At 37.0% G+C, this 9,474-nt stretch overlaps 1 long non-coding RNA gene across 2 annotated transcripts; it reads right to left on the minus strand.

Moving 5' to 3' along the window:
- Positions 1-5,511: 5,511 nt before the first annotated feature.
- Positions 5,512-8,642, minus strand: LOC147841462 (uncharacterized). 2 transcript variants are annotated; one of them, XR_015504468.1, is made up of 7 exons: positions 8,537-8,642; positions 8,311-8,432; positions 7,355-7,438; positions 7,180-7,234; positions 7,005-7,080; positions 6,754-6,930; positions 5,512-6,417 (listed from the first exon to the last, which is right to left on the minus strand). It is a non-coding gene; the product is annotated as an uncharacterized LOC147841462 (long non-coding RNA). The 2 variants fall into 2 exon arrangements; XR_015504469.1 differs by having other exon boundaries at positions 7,351-7,438.
- Positions 8,643-9,474: the final 832 nt, after the last annotated feature.

The raw sequence follows: 9,474 nt of genomic DNA on the forward strand, positions 1-9,474 counted from the left end.
GTACTGCGTATGTGTATGTACAATGCACTGCAGCAGTTTGTGTGACATTAATACGAAACCAGACTTTTACATTTATCTTGGTGGAAAGCATATTTACACTATCTGAATCATATATCCTATATATATCGCACAGCATGTTTCAGTTTCTTGGCTATTGGTGTTCATACAAACATTATTACAGCTAATTAACATGGAGGAGTTCAGATTAACACCATTCCGGCTGCCAGTTACTATTTTCTAAGTGTTTCTAAATGTTTCTAAGTGTGAAGGCTCAGTTACATGTGTTCACATCTAAACACTTGAATATACAAGAAAACTGGTCATTTATTAAGATGAAACAGAGATTTTAGGTGTGAACATTCGGTTCCAAGTGAATAAATGAGCAGTTTTATTTGCAGTTTCAGGGTGTACTTACACTATGTACAGTTGCCTTGAACCGGGCCAAAGCACACTTGGACCCCCTCCCGTCTCCCCCGATGGCCTGCACTCACATTACATCATGGATGATGCACTGTTTAGTAAGTGCTTTCGCTCAGCACAGTGAAATTTTCTTTTATATCGCTTTAGTAGTTTGATTTGCAGTGACACGCAGTCAAATATTTCGCCAAACAGATCAGCCACTTTTGACGCCGATAAACAATCATAAAGCCCTCGTGCTGCAGGAATTAGGAGGTTTGCTAAAAGTGCAGTTGTGGTGCAGTGAGGGGTTTGCGTCTTTAATAAACTACGAGTTTGCGTTCGTTGAACGGTAGGAATGCTTAATAAACCGTATCAAACAGTCCCTTAAAAGTCATGTCTCGCTTTCAGTTTCGGACTCAGGCACATTTTGCACTCACACACAAGTGTACCGCACCAAAGCCCAAGTGAACCGCGCTCGGGCGCACCTCTTCTAAGGGCCTACTCACACAATGCTATCTGATCCATGCCCAGGCCCGTTTCCCGGATCGTTTGAGAAGTGCGAGTGCTCTGAATCGAGCTCAGGCACTGTTCACTTGGCCGGCCCTGGCCCGGTTGGAAGAGGTACGCCTGTGTGTGAGTGCAAAACGCGCCTAAGCCCAAAGATACATTTATTAATCATTCTTACTGTTCAATGAACGCAAACTGTTCTAGATTATTAAAGGCGAAAAACCCCTCACTGCATGACAGCTGCGCGCCTTCAGCAAACCTCCTATATCTTGCAGCACGAGGACTTTATGATTGTTTATGAGCGTCAAAAGTGGCTGATCTGTTCGGCGAAATATTTGACTGTGTGGCACCGCATATCAACTGACTTGAAGGATATAACTGAAGAAATCTCCACTGTGCTGAGCGAGAGCACTTACTGAACAGTGCATCTCCGATGACGTAAGCGTGCCCAGGCCCAAATGCAATGTGAGTGCGGGCCGTCGAGGGAGACGGGAGGGGGGCAAGCGTGCTTTAGCCCGGTTCAAGGCAACTGTACATAGTGTGAGTAGGCCCTAACCAGGCTAGGGCTGGCCAAGTGAACCATGCCTGAGCCTGATTCAAAGCACTCACACTTCTCAAACGATCCAGGAAATGGGCCTGGGCACAGTTCGGATAGCATAGTGTGTGTAGGCCCTTAGTGTATTCAAGGAGGCGGGATGTTTTTTAGATAGAGATCTTTTGATTTTTGATTTTGAGAGGCTTTTGATTGTATTGCTAATTTGACTGGCAGAAGTGAAAGCACCCAGGTACATTCTATTAATGTACCGCTATATACATTTCTGGAGAGCTCCAAATATGTGCCAGGAGCTATGTTTTTTTTTTTTTTTTTCAGCTTTTGTTTTTGCAAATCCACCTAAGGCCACTGTGCTTTTTGATATCTCAAATTTCTCTAACAAATTACATTCACACCTGCTGTTCTCGTAAATCCACTTGAGGCCGGTGTCGACTGACTGACTGACTGATCGATCGACTGACCCACTCTCCTCCTTACCTAAGCCCAACCAAAAGTGTTTTCGAAAGCACAGATTGCGCTGCTCAGCCTCTTCCCTAAACCCAACCGACAGTTTTGAAAAACAATCCATAAAAAGAAAAACTCTATCCTGACTCTTACCACATTTTCAGATTTTACCACATTCTCACTCAGTTATTTACTTGTGTATTTTATTTTTTAACTTTTGTTTTTGTCTTACCTACTTTCTGGGACCGTTCTTCACCAGACTCGAACCCGTCATTGTGGTCAAGTCCTCTCTGCCTCAACCCACATATGCTGCAAGCTAGCTAGGCAAACTGGTAACAGTGGGAAAGCTGTTTATACTGTGGTAAGCTGCCAGCTGGTAAGCTCATAAGGAATGACGCCATACTGCCTCATAGCGTTTGTTTGTCCTTTTAATTCCCATAATTCATGCTCTCCGGAAATGTATATAGGGCTTCGTTTTCAGAATGAGCCTATGTTGGATGAAACTGTAAGTATTGAATGCTTTCATCTTTTAAATGTTTCCAGGACTTATAGATAACCTTGAGAATAACACAATGATAAAATAACTCATTTTGGTTTCAAAGGGACTTTAAAACCAGGTTTAAGACGGGTAGTAATTGCACTCATAGTGAACACCTTACCTTCCAGTAAATTTGCTACAGGACTGAACATTACGACACCTAATTAATATTTATGAACCAGGCTGATAAGGTTAAATAAGGAGGTCTTTAAAACCTGGAGAAAGTTATCTGTTCGCCATTCATTTCAATGAGCCTGCATGTACTCATGCATGTATGCATGTCACATGCTTCTTGTTGCTCACTGGGATTGTTAAAAGTTTGAAATCTGAGGTGATACTTTTATTTTATGTTTACCTCACCATTATAGGACTAGTGGGCAGCACAGTAGCTCAGTGGTTAGCACTGTCACGTCACTGCAAGTAGGTCATTGGTTCGAGTCCCAGCTGGGTCAGTTATTCTCCCCATGTTTATGTGGGTTTCCTCAAGGTGCTCCGGTTTCCCCCACAGTCCAAAGACATGTGCTGTAGGTGAATTAGATTAACTAAATTGACCATAGTGTATGAGTGTTTCCCAGTACTGCGTTGCGGCTGAAAGGGCATCTGCTTTGTAAAACATACAGTATGGTGGATAAGTTGGCGGTCTATTCCACTGTGGCAACCCCTAATAAATAAGGGACTAAGCCAAAGTTAAATGAATGAATGAATGAATGAATGAATGAATGAATGAATAAATGAATGAATGAATGAATTATATGACTATATTATAACAGCTATAGACCATGTCAATGTGGGCATGTTACTGGCCCATGAACATTTGCTGCTTGTTATCAAACTATTTCATAACTGTAACGAGGCAATAAATTCATAACTTAATGTTCCATTATTTATTAATATGTGGCTCTTTTTCGATTCTTGGAAGTTATAATTGAAAGCTAATTAGTTTAGGACCATTGGTTTTGTTTACATCCCTCAAAAGGGTCAATAGGAATAATGGCCAAACAGTACAATACCTTATTTATTGTTAAACTAGTAGAGTAGTCGAATTACCATTTGTTTACACAGCTGCTATATCTATTTCTTTCTTTTAAATCTTCTTCTAAAGCAGATATGCCCAAAGTAGGGCCCGAAGGCCAAAGTTGGCCCTTGGTTACCGTTGATTTGGCCCACCATGCCATCCGAGAAGAGAGGGAGAACGATGAGAAGGTGGTTGGGTTGAATAGCTTTGACAGAGGTTGACATTTCAAATTTAACGTAACCTAACCTACACTTATTCTGGTCCGTCGGGCTTTGCGCTGGTTAGTGAAATTCCAAGTTGAACAAAAAACGATTGGCAAGCAAAATTCGGGACGTTGCAACCTGTGGATCCTGGGAACTTAAAAAAATAAAATAAAAAATAATAAATAAAAAAGTAATAAATTAGATTTCTAAAATGTTAATACTGTAACTTGACAGATAGAGGTAGAGTTAAACAAAGGTAGATAAAGGTAAAGGCAGGAGCAGCTTGATTATTTATAGTTCTACTGTAATAAGTTCATTATAACATCTTAAAAAATATACTGCATTAGTTAATATGATTTAAAGTAATGCTATCTAGTTATTGTTTAACATTACATAATAAATTAGTAAATTACACCATGGCAAATTTATTACATACGTATGCTTTGGTATATGTTCATCCCAAAGCCCTCAATCAATTTTGCTTTTTGGCTCTAAAGAGAAAATTTGGCCAGTTTGTTTTAAAGATATACTAAAAAGTAATTATCATGGTCTGAAATTATTTCCAATAATATTATTTTAAAATACATTACAACGTATGGTTGGTTGGTTCGTTCACCCATGCACATCTGTAAATGCACCTTTGAAAACTTTGGGATGTTTGTTAGTATAAATAATAATATTTAAAAAGAGACTAATATTGTTTAATCAACATTTAAAAGTGATATACAATTTGTACAGTTTAAAAACCAGTATGGCTATGAATAGTCTATTAACCACAAAAACAAATGTGTATGTGTACAGTATATACACATTGCTTTATTTTCTGGAAATGACAGAAATGATCACTGCATGTACATACGACATTGAAAACTACATGCACCTATAAGAAAAAGGGCTTCATTTTTTAATGGTGGGATTGGTTGTGGCATTTACAGCCGTACCTTATGTCCTGACAGACAATTTATGTCAACACTGTTCACTGTGGCTTTCAGTCTGGAGCATCAGTCGCATTGACACTCGGGAGAGATTAGAGTGTGTTCACACAGGACGTGTTTTCCCTTTCAAACAGAAGACTGAGCGCAGCCCAACAGAACTGAGCTCTGGGGTCCTGAGACCAGCCTTTAACTGTTGAACCACTTGCCAAAACATGGGCCTCGGGCCAAAAATGTCTGCCTGAAATATGTGTATAACAGTAATCACAGGAGAAATAAATAAAACAGTAAGTTTTCTTGGAATGTTTATGTAAGTGTGACATTTAAATCAGCTGATGCTGAAGTAAAAAAGTATTTATAAAAAAGATTTTGTGAAGGTTTTAGGATTTTTATAGGAAGGCGAATCTTTTTATAAAACAGTCTTACTATAAGTCAGTACACTGCAAAAAAAAAGCTTTTCATACTTAGATTTTTTGTCTTGTTTTAGTCCAAATATCTACAAATTTTTAAATCAAGAAGCATTTTCTAGACAAGCAAAACATATTGTCTTGTTTTAAGAAATAATATGCCAAAATGAAGTGAGTTTTTCCTCAAATCGGCATATATCGGTGTATATATTCCCGTATTTATCAATTTGTGTTTTATTACATACACTCTCAGAAAAAAAGGTACAAAATTGTACCTTTTAGGGTACAAATGGCCCGTCACTGGGGTGGTACCCTTAAGGGTACAAATTTGTACCTCTATTTGAAGGTACAAAATTGTACCTTCTACATTTGTACCCTTTAAGGGACAATTTTGTACCCCCACCGAAGGTACAAAAATGTACCTTTTTATATTATATAGCATTTTCAGGGTACTGACCCAGGCATTTTGATCCTTTGGTAACTGCATGCACAAATAAATAAATAAATAAAATATTTTGGTTCGCAGATGTCCATTTTTATTTATTAATGTAGAAATATTTCATTACAACTCACAACTGAATGTGTTAAGGAATAAAATTACACAGCAAGTATAAAGCAGACATGTAAAACAGTAAAAAGAACAATTTAGATAACAAATAAAAACTGTTCACTCACTGTACACTATATAATCTACACTTAATACAAAGACCACAAGAATACTGTTTAAGATTTATAAACATTACACAGGCTACATCAAGTACTTCACTTTATAAAGTCCAAAGTATTTGTCTTGAGTCAGAATACTCTGTCATAGTAAATAATTTGTCATCAAAATTTTCTCTGTATTTCAGAATGAAGGCAATTTTTCTCTATAAATTGCTTCAACAGTGCAGAAAACCAAAAACATCAGTAGCCTCTTCCTCAACATCAGTAGATTACTCCTCATCATCCTCAAGTGGAGTTGTAATTTGTTGTAACACAATATGTGTTTATGCTTTTGATAAACATGACATGTAAAGCACTCATAACTGGAAAATGTTCTTTGATAGTCATTAGGACCACAAGTTATTTAAAAATTTGCTTTATGCATGAATGATAGCAGTGTGCTGGATTAACTTGATTGTGATTATACCAAGATCATGTAGAGAAACAAAAAACAAGGTTGATCACTTTGGTAACTGGAGTAGATCCAGGCTTGTCACCGTCCACCGTTCATTCAAAATATTCCACTGCAGAAACATCAAGGTGATCTTCTAATAAGATGGATATGTCAAAAATGTATTTTCATCCACATCATTAGCCCGGCCAATCGCAATCCCATCAACTCTGAAGACTGCCGTGACTCGTCTTGTTAACACAGTTGTCCAGTCGCTGGCCTCCTCCTGTACTTGAACTGTTGGATGTGGTGAAGATGGTTCACTGTAAATGACAAAGCAATAATTACATTAATATCAGTCACTCTATCACTGATGAAGAGAAAATCAACATGCATAGAAAGAAAAATAATTAATATTCACTGATTTAAAAAAAAAAGTATCACAGATTAAAAGACTAATATAAATTTCATTCATTCATTCAATTTCTTTTTGGCTTAGTCCCTTTATTAATCTGGGGTTGCCACAGTGGAATGAACCACCAACTTATCCAGCATATGTTTTATGCAGCAGATGCCCTTCCAGCTGCAACCCAGTATTACGAAACATCCAGACACACTTATTCACCACACGTTTATACACTACAGACAAATAAGCTTACCAAATTCAGCTATAGCGCATGTCTTTGGACTTGTGGGGAAACCGGAGCACTTGGAGGAAACCCTCACGAACACTGTAAGAATATGCAAACTCCTCACACAAATGCCAACTGACCCAGCCGAGGCTCGAACCAGCGACCTTCTTGCTGTAAGGTGACAGCACTACCCACTGCGTCATCCTAATATAAAGAATATCAAGAATTATAAAATGCATTTATCACAGCATATACTAAACAGAAAACAACATACGCACCGGAGCACAACGAAATGTTGAAGTGTCTCGCTTAACAAGGCTGGCAACATGAGAAGTGCTGCTGTAAAATCAATTCCTGGAACATAAGATGTGGCATACAAACAAATATGAAGGAATCCATCCAAAGCTAGAATTTAATAATATTAATCAAGTGGAGAAAGTTTAGAAAGAGTACCTTAGAGTCAGGACCATAGCATTCTTCAGTTGATCTCTCATCTTTCGATGAATACCTAGAAAATAATTTTAAACACGTGGGTGTACATTTATTGTTGTTTGTAAGTAAAAACCTACAAATTTAAAATAGTATGTAAGCCATTAAAACCATGGTATAGATAATGAGACATACTTACATCTTGTAACTGAGCCATGCTTTCATATGACATGCCTTCATTGGTCTGATGCTGTTAGCCTACATTATGTTGTTCAATCTTGTCCTGAAATACAATTGGAAACTTCATAAACTTCTGGAAAGCAATAAGATAAAGCAATAACTATTTATTTATTTTGAGATATTAATAAAATAGGTAAAATAGCTCAAGGTAAGTTACCAGTTTCAGAACAGATAAGACAAATTATTACATTAAAGAACAAAGTATAATTTAAAACGTCGATTTATACAACGTGGTATGTTAATAATTATTCTACATTAACATAAGTATAACGTTAAACGATATTAAAGCACCAACAATTCTGGACATGAGAGTTTGTGGACACTCCTCAACATTAATATAACTTAGACACTGAAACGAAGATAAGTACAAGCATACACACGCCACGTTTGTAACTAGCCACGTTTACATAATCAGTCGCATTGCCGGTGACAAAATTGTGATTTTGCTTCACAAAATGGCGGTGTATAACCGTCTACAATTACATTTCCTCGGTCAACCGTGGCTAGAAAATGGCCTCAAAATATAAAACATTATCGATAATTACAAATTTCCAGTATTAATAACAAAAGGTTTTATATCAAGGTATATGAAGACTTTAACGTTAGTCGCGCCAGCTCCGGGCCACACCGCACATTACTCACGGCCCGATTCCGGTGCACGGTTACGGCAGCGTCGGCTCGCTTCTGCCGCCGCATCTGGCCTAAGTAACGTTAACGATACAGCAGACGGACTCGGGCAGGCGAGAATCTAGCCGCAACTGGCCCGAGTGTATTTTGCTATCTGGGTTGCGATTATATTCCGCCGTGGCAACACTTATTAATAAAGCAGTTACGTAAGATATAAGGCGCGAATACGTAACGTAAGCGATAAAGGGAGCTTTTACACCGAGAAAACTAACAGCATATAATACTCACCTTATATAAAGTTATGTCCCTCGGTGACTTCGATATCATATTGTATTAACTTCTTTAATAAGCTGCAGACATCTTAGCAAACTCCATCCTACAGGCCAACGTACACCAGCCAGCCCGGAGTACTTAAAGCGGGGGAAAGCCGAGACCCGAGAGTCAGACAAAATCAACAGAACACGGCTTCACATGTAAAAATGAGACTGAAAATACATCTTTAATACATTCTTACCTGAAAAATGTGGACTCGAAAATAGACTTTTCTTTGAAAAGCGTGCGAAGTTCTTTGTAAACAGCCAGCATACTCGACCGACCGCCTCAGTAACAAACACTACTATAACGTCTCAACAAGCCAAATTCTTAAAGAGACAGCAACATCACCACCTGTATGAAGATGCTGTCACTCTGCATGGTTCTTCTTATTCTACATCCCATATACTATAGGGTCTTAAACAGTTAGCAAAGACCAGTATTTACGTTTTTTATGATTAAAATTACATTCAATTATAAATTAAATTATTAACGATTTTGAGATTTTTTTTATTTAAATACATGAAAAAATTTTAATTATTAAAATATTTAATTCAATCAATTTATTTATTTATTTATTTATTATATTTATAAATTATGTATTTTAGTATTAATGTTTAGTATTAATGCATTTAAATTAGTGTTATATAGTGTCTTGATCTTATCATGAGCTGAGGGTGCAATTTTGTTCCTATAGGGAAACAAAATATATAATTGTACCTTTAAAGGTTCCAAATTGGTCCTTTACGGTACAATTTTGTATCCAAATGTGCTTTAAAAGGTACAAAAATGTACCTTTTAAACCTAAATCTGGACGTTTGTACCTTTATAGCCCATTTGAGTACAAAATTGTACCCTAAGGACCAATATGGGACCTTTAAAGGTACAATTTTATATTTTGTTCCCTCTAGGAACAAAATTGTACCTTCACTGTACCTTTTTTTCTGAGAGTGTACTTTAAATAAGGTCTTAATGAAAAAATAAATAAATAAATAAATAAAAAATCCCAATTTCCGTTTAATGGAGAGATTACTTCAACACATTTCTAAACAATAGTTTTAATTACTCATTTCTAATAACTGATTTATTTTATCTTTGTCATGATGACAGTAAATAATATTTGACTAGATAATTTTGGGC

The sequence above is a fragment of the Danio rerio genome, chromosome 12 (assembly GCF_052040795.2).
Source record: "Danio rerio strain M-AB ecotype USA chromosome 12, GRCz13ab, whole genome shotgun sequence".
Lineage (NCBI taxonomy): Eukaryota > Metazoa > Chordata > Actinopteri > Cypriniformes > Danionidae > Danio > Danio rerio.